Source organism: Lutra lutra, chromosome 17 (assembly GCF_902655055.1).
Source record: "Lutra lutra chromosome 17, mLutLut1.2, whole genome shotgun sequence".
Taxonomy (NCBI): domain Eukaryota; kingdom Metazoa; phylum Chordata; class Mammalia; order Carnivora; family Mustelidae; genus Lutra; species Lutra lutra.
Window position 1 is genome coordinate 57,000,065 of NC_062294.1, and position 8,768 is coordinate 57,008,832.

Genomic DNA, 8,768 nt, shown 5'->3' on the forward strand with positions numbered 1-8,768 from the left:
GTGTGATGTCCTCCAGGTTCACCCACATCATAGCACGGTCGGTGTTTCATGGTTTTCATGGCCCAATAATATTCCATGACATGCATAGACCACATCTTGTTTAGGGTAAATAAGATTTTTAATGCACTATTTTAAGGATGGATGCAGGAAAAATCCATAATGAACAAAAAAATCAAAAACTTCAAATAAACAGGGTGCCTGGGTGGTTCAGTTGGTTAAGCGTCTGCCTTCAGCTCAGGTCATGATCGTGGAGTCCAGGGATGGAGCCCCGCGTGGGGCTCCCTGCTCAGTGGGGAGTCTGCTTCCCCACCTCTCCCTCTGTGCTCTCTCTCAAATGAAATAAATAGATAAATTTATTTATTTTAATCTTATTTATTTTAATCTTAAATTTATTTCAATAACTTTTAATAAATCTTAACAATTTATTTAATTTAATCTTAATCTTTTTAATTTTAAAAAGAAACTTCAGATAAAGACAGGATCAGGGTTGTGATAAACTTCATTGGATTGCTGGGGACATAAAGGAAAAATCCGTCACACTAATGGCATCTTCATTTAAATTTTTGATGTTTTGTTCATCATGGATGGGTTAGTAATTCTTTTTGTTGCATTTATTCATTTGTTGTGTCATATTGTTGTCAATCTTTGTTACTGACTCATTGATGTTGCTTTAATTTTACTTTATTATTATTATTATTATTATTATTATTTTATCACCCTCCTACCCTTCTTCCTGGCCCTGGCCGGGAGGCTGTGAGACTGGGTGTAGGGATCCTGGGGAGGGGCCTAAGTGGGAGCAGGGGCCACAGGGATGGAGAGGAAGGTGCAAACAGAAGGGATTCAGGTCGGCTTACTTGGACTTGAGAGCCAGGACAGACAGGATTTCCTGGAGAAGGAGGAGCCAAGGATGAGAGGATTGGTTTCCCATTGCTGGTGTAAGGAATCTCCACAACCCGTGTGGTTGACAGCCACCCACATTTTTTATGCCACAGTTTCTGCAGGTCAGAGTCTGGGTGGGACATTAGGTCTGCTGGGGCTAAAGTCAAGATATCAGCAGGGCTGTGCCCTTTACTTGGAACAACCCTCTTCCAAGCTCTTTGGGGGCATTGGGTGAATTCAGTTCCTTGTGGCCATAGGCCTGTGGTCCCTTGCTTCTGCTGGCCCAGCTGGGGGCTGGTGTGTGGAAGCTGCCTGCATCCCTCTGGTGCTTTCGGTGCTACTCGCCCCTGCTGGCGGTGAGTCAGATCCTTCTGACTTCCCATTCTGCTCCATTTCCCTCCTGCCTCTAGCCAGAGAGAGTTCTTTGCTTTTAAGGGCACATGTGATTAGATTGGGCCCACCTGGGTAACACAGGTGTACCGATCAGGGTTCTCCAGGGAACCAGAACTTACTCTATGTGTATATACATACATGTATTAAGACATATGTATTGGGGCGCCTGGGTGGCTCAGTGGTTAAAGCCTCTGCCTTCGGCTCAGGTCATGATCTCAGGGTCCTGGGATCGAGTCCCACATCAGGCTCTCTGCTCAGCAGGGAGCCTGCCTCCTCCTCCTGTTTCTCTCTGCCTGCCTCTCTGCCTACTTGTGATCTGTCGGTCAAATAAATTAAAAAAAATCTTAAAAAAAAAGACATATGTATTATTAAAATATATAATTAGGATACCTATATAGTTAAGATATATAAAAATACTAATTTTTATCGATTACCAAGTAATACATATCCCTGGTCATTCATATATATATATATATATATATAAGTTATGTATATTACATACATAATTGGATTCTGTGCTTGCAGGGGCTGGCTAGCCACAAATCCATAGGGCAGTGTGGAAACTCTATCGGGCAGGAGCAGATGGCTGCAGTCTTGAAGCAGAATTTCTTCTTCCCCAGAAAAACTTTTGTTTTACTCAACTGAATGGATGAGGCCCACCCATGCTCTCAAGGGTAATCTCCTTTAGTTAGAATCAAGTGATTGTAGGTATCAACCACATCTAAGAAATGCTTCCACCAGCAACAATTCGGTTGGTGTTTAAGTCAATAAACGGACCCTGTAGCTGGGCCAAGTAAGATTCACCACCACACCAGGAGAATCTATTTTAAGGTCTGCAAGATATTTTAATCCTATCTGCAAAGTCCCTTTGCTATGTGATCAACATAGTCATATGTTTCAGGCATTCACGGACATCTTTAGAGGTGCATTCTGTCTACCCCACAACCCTCAGAGAGTAGGTCTTGGGCAATTGTGGAGCCAAAACCAAGGTGCACAACATGGGGTCAGGGGGAGCAGGCCAATGAGACAGGCTGGGGATTAAACCCAGGAGAGTTGGAAGCCTGGCCGGCCTTGTGGGCAACTGACCTGCCCAGTCCCTTGGGGCCCCCAGCTCCAAAAGGCTCTGCACTTGGTTTAATGATTTACTGTGACCATCTTGAAATTGTTAATGATGGGTGAACAAGGGATGCTACATTTTCACTTGTAACACACCCCAACTGAATGTGTAGGTGATTCCTGGATGAAAATGCAGCAAGAGAAGAGGCCTGGGACAAAGCGTCTGAGAACGGTGACATTGAAGGGATAGCAAGAAGGAAAGGAATTTGAACAGGTCCTGGGCGGCAGCCAGAGGAAGAGGGCCAGAGAGACAGGCTCCAGGAGGTCAGGGAGATAGCACAGTTCCTCCCTGCAGTTTCAAAAGCAGGTCAACTATGATAACAAGTTTCACTGGATTTAGTAACAACCCAGAGACAGCTGTGGTCTGGGTGAGCTGCAGGGGACTGGCACTGGAAGCCAGACTGGGGTGGGTGGGGGAGGCAGGGGAGAGGAGGTGAAGACCCCGGGGGGTCTGGCAGTGATAGGAAGGAAGGAGAAATAGGGTATCTGGAGGCAGAGGTAAGGGTCAGAGAAAGAGTTCTGTTTCTTTGGTTGGTTTGGATACATTTGGTATCTTTTTGTTGTGGCTGTTTTTTATTTTTAATGTAATTTTTAGTTACACAGATAATACATAGTACACCCTGTTTGTAAAGAGAGAGAAGGAGAGAAATAAACCTTGACTAGTAAGGTTTTGATGACCTCCTCCAATCCAATCTCCATCTCATGTATCCCCCTGAAATTAGTTTGGGGTGTACATCTCCCAAATAGGCTGGGTCCTTGCAAACACACAGACTAGCATTTTTCACCTGTTTGCTATTGTCTTTTGGGGCCGGATCATTCTTTGTCATGGGTGGGTTGTCCTGTGTGTTTGGAATGTTCAGCCACATCCCTGGCCTCCACCCACTGGAGGCCAGTAGCTCCCCTTCCCCCCACCCCCAGCATGGTCGACCAGCAGTATTTCCAAATGTCCCTGGTCGGTGGATATTGCCCCTTTCTGAGACCTGCTGATGGAGATGGTGCTCCAAGAAAACATTTTAATGCACAATGAACAATATGAATTGCACAATGAACAATAATGCACAAATGAACTCCTACTGGATGATTTGGAGCTACTGCTGTTTTCTTTCCCACTTAGCCATTTCTTTTGGGAATCATTGATTGTTACCGCAGACAGATTTTGTTTTACTTTATTTATTTTAGGTGATCTCTACACCCAACACAGGACTCAGACGCACAACCCCAAGATCAAGAGTCATATGCTCTACCGACTGAGCCAGTGAGGTGCCCCTACATAAAAGCTTTTTTTTTTTCTCAAAAGATTTTATTTATTTATTTGACAGACAGAGATCATAAGCAGGCAGAGAGGCAGGCAGAGAGAGAGAGAAGCAGGCTCCCTGCTGAGCAGAAAGCCAGGGTCTCAGGACCCTGGGATCATGACCCGAGCCGAAGGCAGAGGCCTAACCACTGAGCCACCCAGGCGCCCAAAGATTTTTTTTTAATTAATTTTTAAACATGGTTGGATAACTTAGCTACTGCGGCTATTAAGGTGTGCAGGTGGGATTTGAATTCAGGCAGGCCGACCCTGACAGAGAAGGAGGATGGAATATACAGGAGAGGCATGTTCTGTGATGGAGGGGACCCCCCCTGGAATAAAGAAGACAGGGATCTGCCCAGTGGGACTTTCTGGAAAGATGAGAATGTCTTATTATCTGCGCTGTACACTATTAGCCCCATGCGGTGGCTGAGTACTTGAAATGTGGCTAACAGAACTGAAGAACTGAAATTTAAATTTTACTTAATTGACTTAGAAGGAAATTGCCAGTAGTGGCTGGTACTGGCTGTTCCAGGTCCAGAGCACATAGAGGGGAGTTAGCCCAGGGCAGGGGTGCTGCTTCTTGAAAGAGCAGGTGGAAGGTGGAGGGGTGACTGCAGCCTAGGTCATCTTATGAGGGGTTAAGATAGGGGTGGGCAGGTGCTGGGGAGGCTCCCCCCTCAGGCCTGGATCCTGGCACCAAGGGGGCTGGGGTGGACAGGCAAGGTGTTCGTTCAGCTGTGCTAGACAGGAAGGGGAAGCGGGCTCAGATCTGAGCCCCAGAACTGGTGGACAACATCTATGGAGCCCTTGCTGTGTGCCAAGCCTTGTTCTAAGTACTTTTCAAATATGATCTCACATAGTCCTCACGTCACCCTCAAAGTATGTGCTATTATTATGTTCACTGAACAGATGAGGAAATGGAGGCCAGGAGAGTAGGGGTCATAGGGTGCAGTGACCAATGCACAGGCTATGGGATGTGAATGGGGGAGGCTGAGGGACGGGGTGACCCAGAGTCAGGTTTTGCCATCAGAAAGGTTTTCCAATACCCAAAAGGACTTCAAAACCCTCCCATCTAGGTTCAGAGGGAGAGGAGAAAGACCCAGAGAGGAGAGGGACAGGGACAGAGATAGAGAGGCAGAGATACACACAAAAAGGGAGAGAAATTTATGGAGAGAGGAGGCTCTGGAAAGATGGTGACAGAGAGAGAGGGAAGGATGGAAGAGGGAGTGAGGGCCATGCCAGCAGAGGGAGCCCCAGGAGAACAATTGCACTGAGACTGTGACCTGCAGCCAGTCTGCCTGCTTTCCAGGACAGCTGAGCTCTGTCTCTGGGGTTCCCTCTCATGAGTCTCAACTCCTTCCTCTTTCTGCTGAGCCATCTCACCATGCCCCATGCAACCAAGACCATTTACAGTTCCTTCCTCCTCTGCCCCAACCCCACCAGGAAAAGTTCCTGGGAGCTACTGCAGGTTCTGTGAGAGAGAGGAGCAACTTTTCTGGTACAGGTGGCAAAGGTGAGGAAGGAGGGAAAGGCCAAAAGGTGATCCTTGCAAACTCCTGGCCAAAGTGCTGTGAGACCTGGTCTTCCCTCTAGGGTGGAGGAGGAGATTCCTAAGGTCCTTCTCTTCTTGATGCTAAATGTGGGCAGGTGGGATTGTGGCAAAAGCCCATTTGTTGGCATCAGACAGGTTTGGCTGCATGTCCCGCTTCCACCAACTCTTGCCCTGTGGCCACAGGCTGATCACTTTCAACTCTTAGTTCCAGTGTCTTCATCTATGTCAGCTATCAGCAATCTTCACAGTAATCTACAAAAGCAGCTACCATTTCTGAACACAGGCAGTTTTTCAGGCTGTGTCTTGGCACATAGCGACTAGAGTAATGACGATGATGATGATGATGGTGATGGTAATAATGGTAGTAACAGCTCCCATTCTTGCATGACTGCTAACTATACATCAAGCACTCCACGCCACACATCACACATAGAAACGGTTTAGTTTCTTACCAAAACCCTATGAAGTAGGTCCTAGCATTATCCTCATTCTATAAATGACAACACAGAGACATGAGGGTGGCTTCCCCTAAGTCACAGCATAGTTAATGAGACAGAGCTATGATCAAATCCTGGGCTGCCTGGCCCCAAATCCTGCCCTCATAGCTAAACTTTTTGCCTCCTGTGAAAGGCAGAGTATAATAATAATAATCTTTGACCATTAATCTTCCAAACATTCCTATGAAGCAGGAACCATAATCACTGCAGTCTTACAGAAAATCAAAGTGAGCCTCAAAGAAGTGAGATGATATTCCCAAGGACACAGGGCTAACAAGAGGCAGCTCTAGGTTTTGAAGCCAGTTTGATGGGCCCCCAAATCTGATATCTTTTGGTCATACCCAATAGCTGGTACCCTGTACTTGGTCTGGTAAGATATGTTCTGAGGCAGATAGGGAGAGCTAACATTATATGACACCTCGAGCTGTCCCAGTGGCTGGCATGTTGGGTGTGGGGCCAACATCCTGAGCTTCCAAATTCTATCTCCATTCAGGATGCACAGATTGCCAGGGGAGTTTGAATTAATGTCAACTACAGACATCCTCCTGTATTTTTCCAACTTACCTTCACGCTCCGACTGAGTATTTTCTTTTCTTTTTTTTTTTAAGATTTTTAAAAATTTATTTATCAGAGAGAGAGAGCGCGAGCGAGCGCAGAAGCAGGCAGAGAGGCAGGCAGAGGCAGAGAGAGAAGCAGGCTCCCTGCCGAGCAAGGAGCCCGATGCGATGCAGGACTCGATCCCAGGACGCTGGGATCGTGACCAGAGCCAAAGGCAGCGGCTTAACCGACTGAGCCACCCAGGCGTCCCTGACTGAGTATTTTCTATTTGACTCCTGCGTGGAGGCTATATAGGACCAACCATGGGGGCTCACTGAGGCAAACTTGCCAACCAAGATATGAGAATAGGGTAACTTTGTTGCTACCATAGACTCTGGCCGTGGTGCTGAAATGGATGGTACAGCCAAGTACCAATCAGCACCATGGACAGCAACACAGAGCCCACCCTCCTGGAGTGGGGTCCCCATGGATGAGATGGGGATGGTGTCTATACACAGGTCCAGGGGTGTTAGGGACACCCAAAAAAAGACAATTGTGCAGTAGGCAGGGAAGCTCAACATGTAGATGAGAATGACCTTGACCACAGAACGCTGTCATCTGGGGAACTTAATTTCTTTTCTACTGTACACTGAGAGACAGCAAACATCAAATCACACTGGACTTGGTTTGGTCCTAATGTTGTCCTTTCTGGATACAAGTGTATAGTGTGACTGTGATAAAAATCCACACTCAAAATGTCAGGGCTGTGCTGCTCGCTTTACAAACAAACATTACATCTTTGCTTTTTTCCCTATTGGTGTAAAGTTCATAAATGTAAAATTGACCGCTCACCATTTAAAAAGTGTACAATTCAGTGGCATCTGGAACACTTAGAATCTTGTGCAACCATCACCTCTAACTAGTTCCAAGGTATTTTCACCCCCAAATTAAACCCTGTACCCATTGTATCATCTAGAGGACCAGATGCTTTTTCCCTGAAATCCACCAAAGGCATGCTTGCACACGTGGACTTCCATGGCACCGTCTCATGGTTTGTAGCATGTCCTGCTGAGCCCCTACCCTCTCCCCAAGGTCCTGCTCAGCTGCTAAGTACCTCCTGCTCCCTCTGGCATCACCTCCCCACCTGGACAAGGTCACCTAAGCAAGGGTCACTGACTGGGAGGCGGTCAATGCCAACACCTATATCTATAGGGCTGAGTTTCAGCAGAGTGTCACCACACTTTCCTCCTGCTTCTTCAGGAATCAAGGGTGGTTGCTTTCACATAGAAATAGAACTGCCTTTCTGGGGAGAGTGGCCCTGACCCCAGGCCCCAGTTTCCCTGCAGCAGGTGGGGGAACACTCTCTGTGGGAGCCACATGGCCTCTGAACCCACAGGGTTGCTTCCTGGGCTGTGTCCATGGCAGAGCTCATAGGTCTGGCCTTCTGTTTCTTTGAGGCTGGGGAACACGGAGGTCAGGGCATCAGACGTGCAATTTCAGGCCAAGAATCATAGAGCACGTGGGCCTTGATGCCCGGAGGGATGGCGGACATAGAGAGCTTGATTCTCTTGTCCTGGAAAAACAGTGGCGACAGAGGCTGGGTCTGCCCTGGGCTTGTGCACCAGGTCTGAGGAGAGCCTCACATCTATGCCCCTGATCCAGGAACACACCACAGACCCCTTTCCCTATAAGACCTCGCCTTGCTGACCCCAGGATCCCCTAGGCAGTCCCTTCCTCAGGACTTGAGCTCTGCCTGGGAACCCTCATTTCTCTCTTTGACTATGACCAAACGTTTTATCCAGAACTTCTTTGCATTTGGAGCAGAGGGGGCCTCTGAACATGGGCCTGGTCTGCTACCTTGACTGTGAAGTCTGACCCCATAGTCATTGTCTTTTTAAAATTCATACTGGGGCACCTGGATAGTTCAGTCAATTAAGCATCTGCCTTTGATTCAGGTCATGGTCCCAGGGTCCTGGGATCAAGCCCCACATTGGGCTCCCTACTCATCAGGAAGCCTGCTTCTCCCTCTCCCATTCCCCTTGCTTGTGTTCCCTCTCTCTCTGAGTCGCTTTCTGTCAAATAAATAAATAAAATATTTTTAAAAATAAATAAAATAAAATTTATATTGGTAAAAACAATTAACAGGAGATCAACCCTCTTAACAAATTCCCAAGTCTATAATCCAGTATCATTACCTAAAGGCACAATGTTGCACAGCAGGTACTTAGGGCTTGCTCATCTTGTAGAACCGAAGGTCTACACCTGTGGAACGTCGTCCCCCTACCTCCCCTCACCCTGAGCCTTGGCAGCCACCATGCTACTCTCTGATTCTATGTGTCTGACATTTTAGAATCCTCACGTCAGTGGATTCGTGCAGTATCTGTCCCTCTGTGACTGGCTTAGTTCACTTAATACTGTGTCCTCAGCATCCATCCATGTTGTTACAAATGCTAGATTACCTCCTTCTTAAGAATATTTCCGGAATAATACCCCATGGTAG

The 8,768-nt window shown here is 47.1% G+C and overlaps 1 protein-coding gene across 3 annotated transcripts in view; it reads left to right on the forward strand.

Annotated features, from left to right (window-relative positions):
• Window positions 1-8,768, forward strand: part of LOC125088827 (leukocyte immunoglobulin-like receptor subfamily A member 6) — a 152,484-nt gene that overhangs the window by 87,201 nt on the left and 56,515 nt on the right. The window lies entirely within an intron of this gene.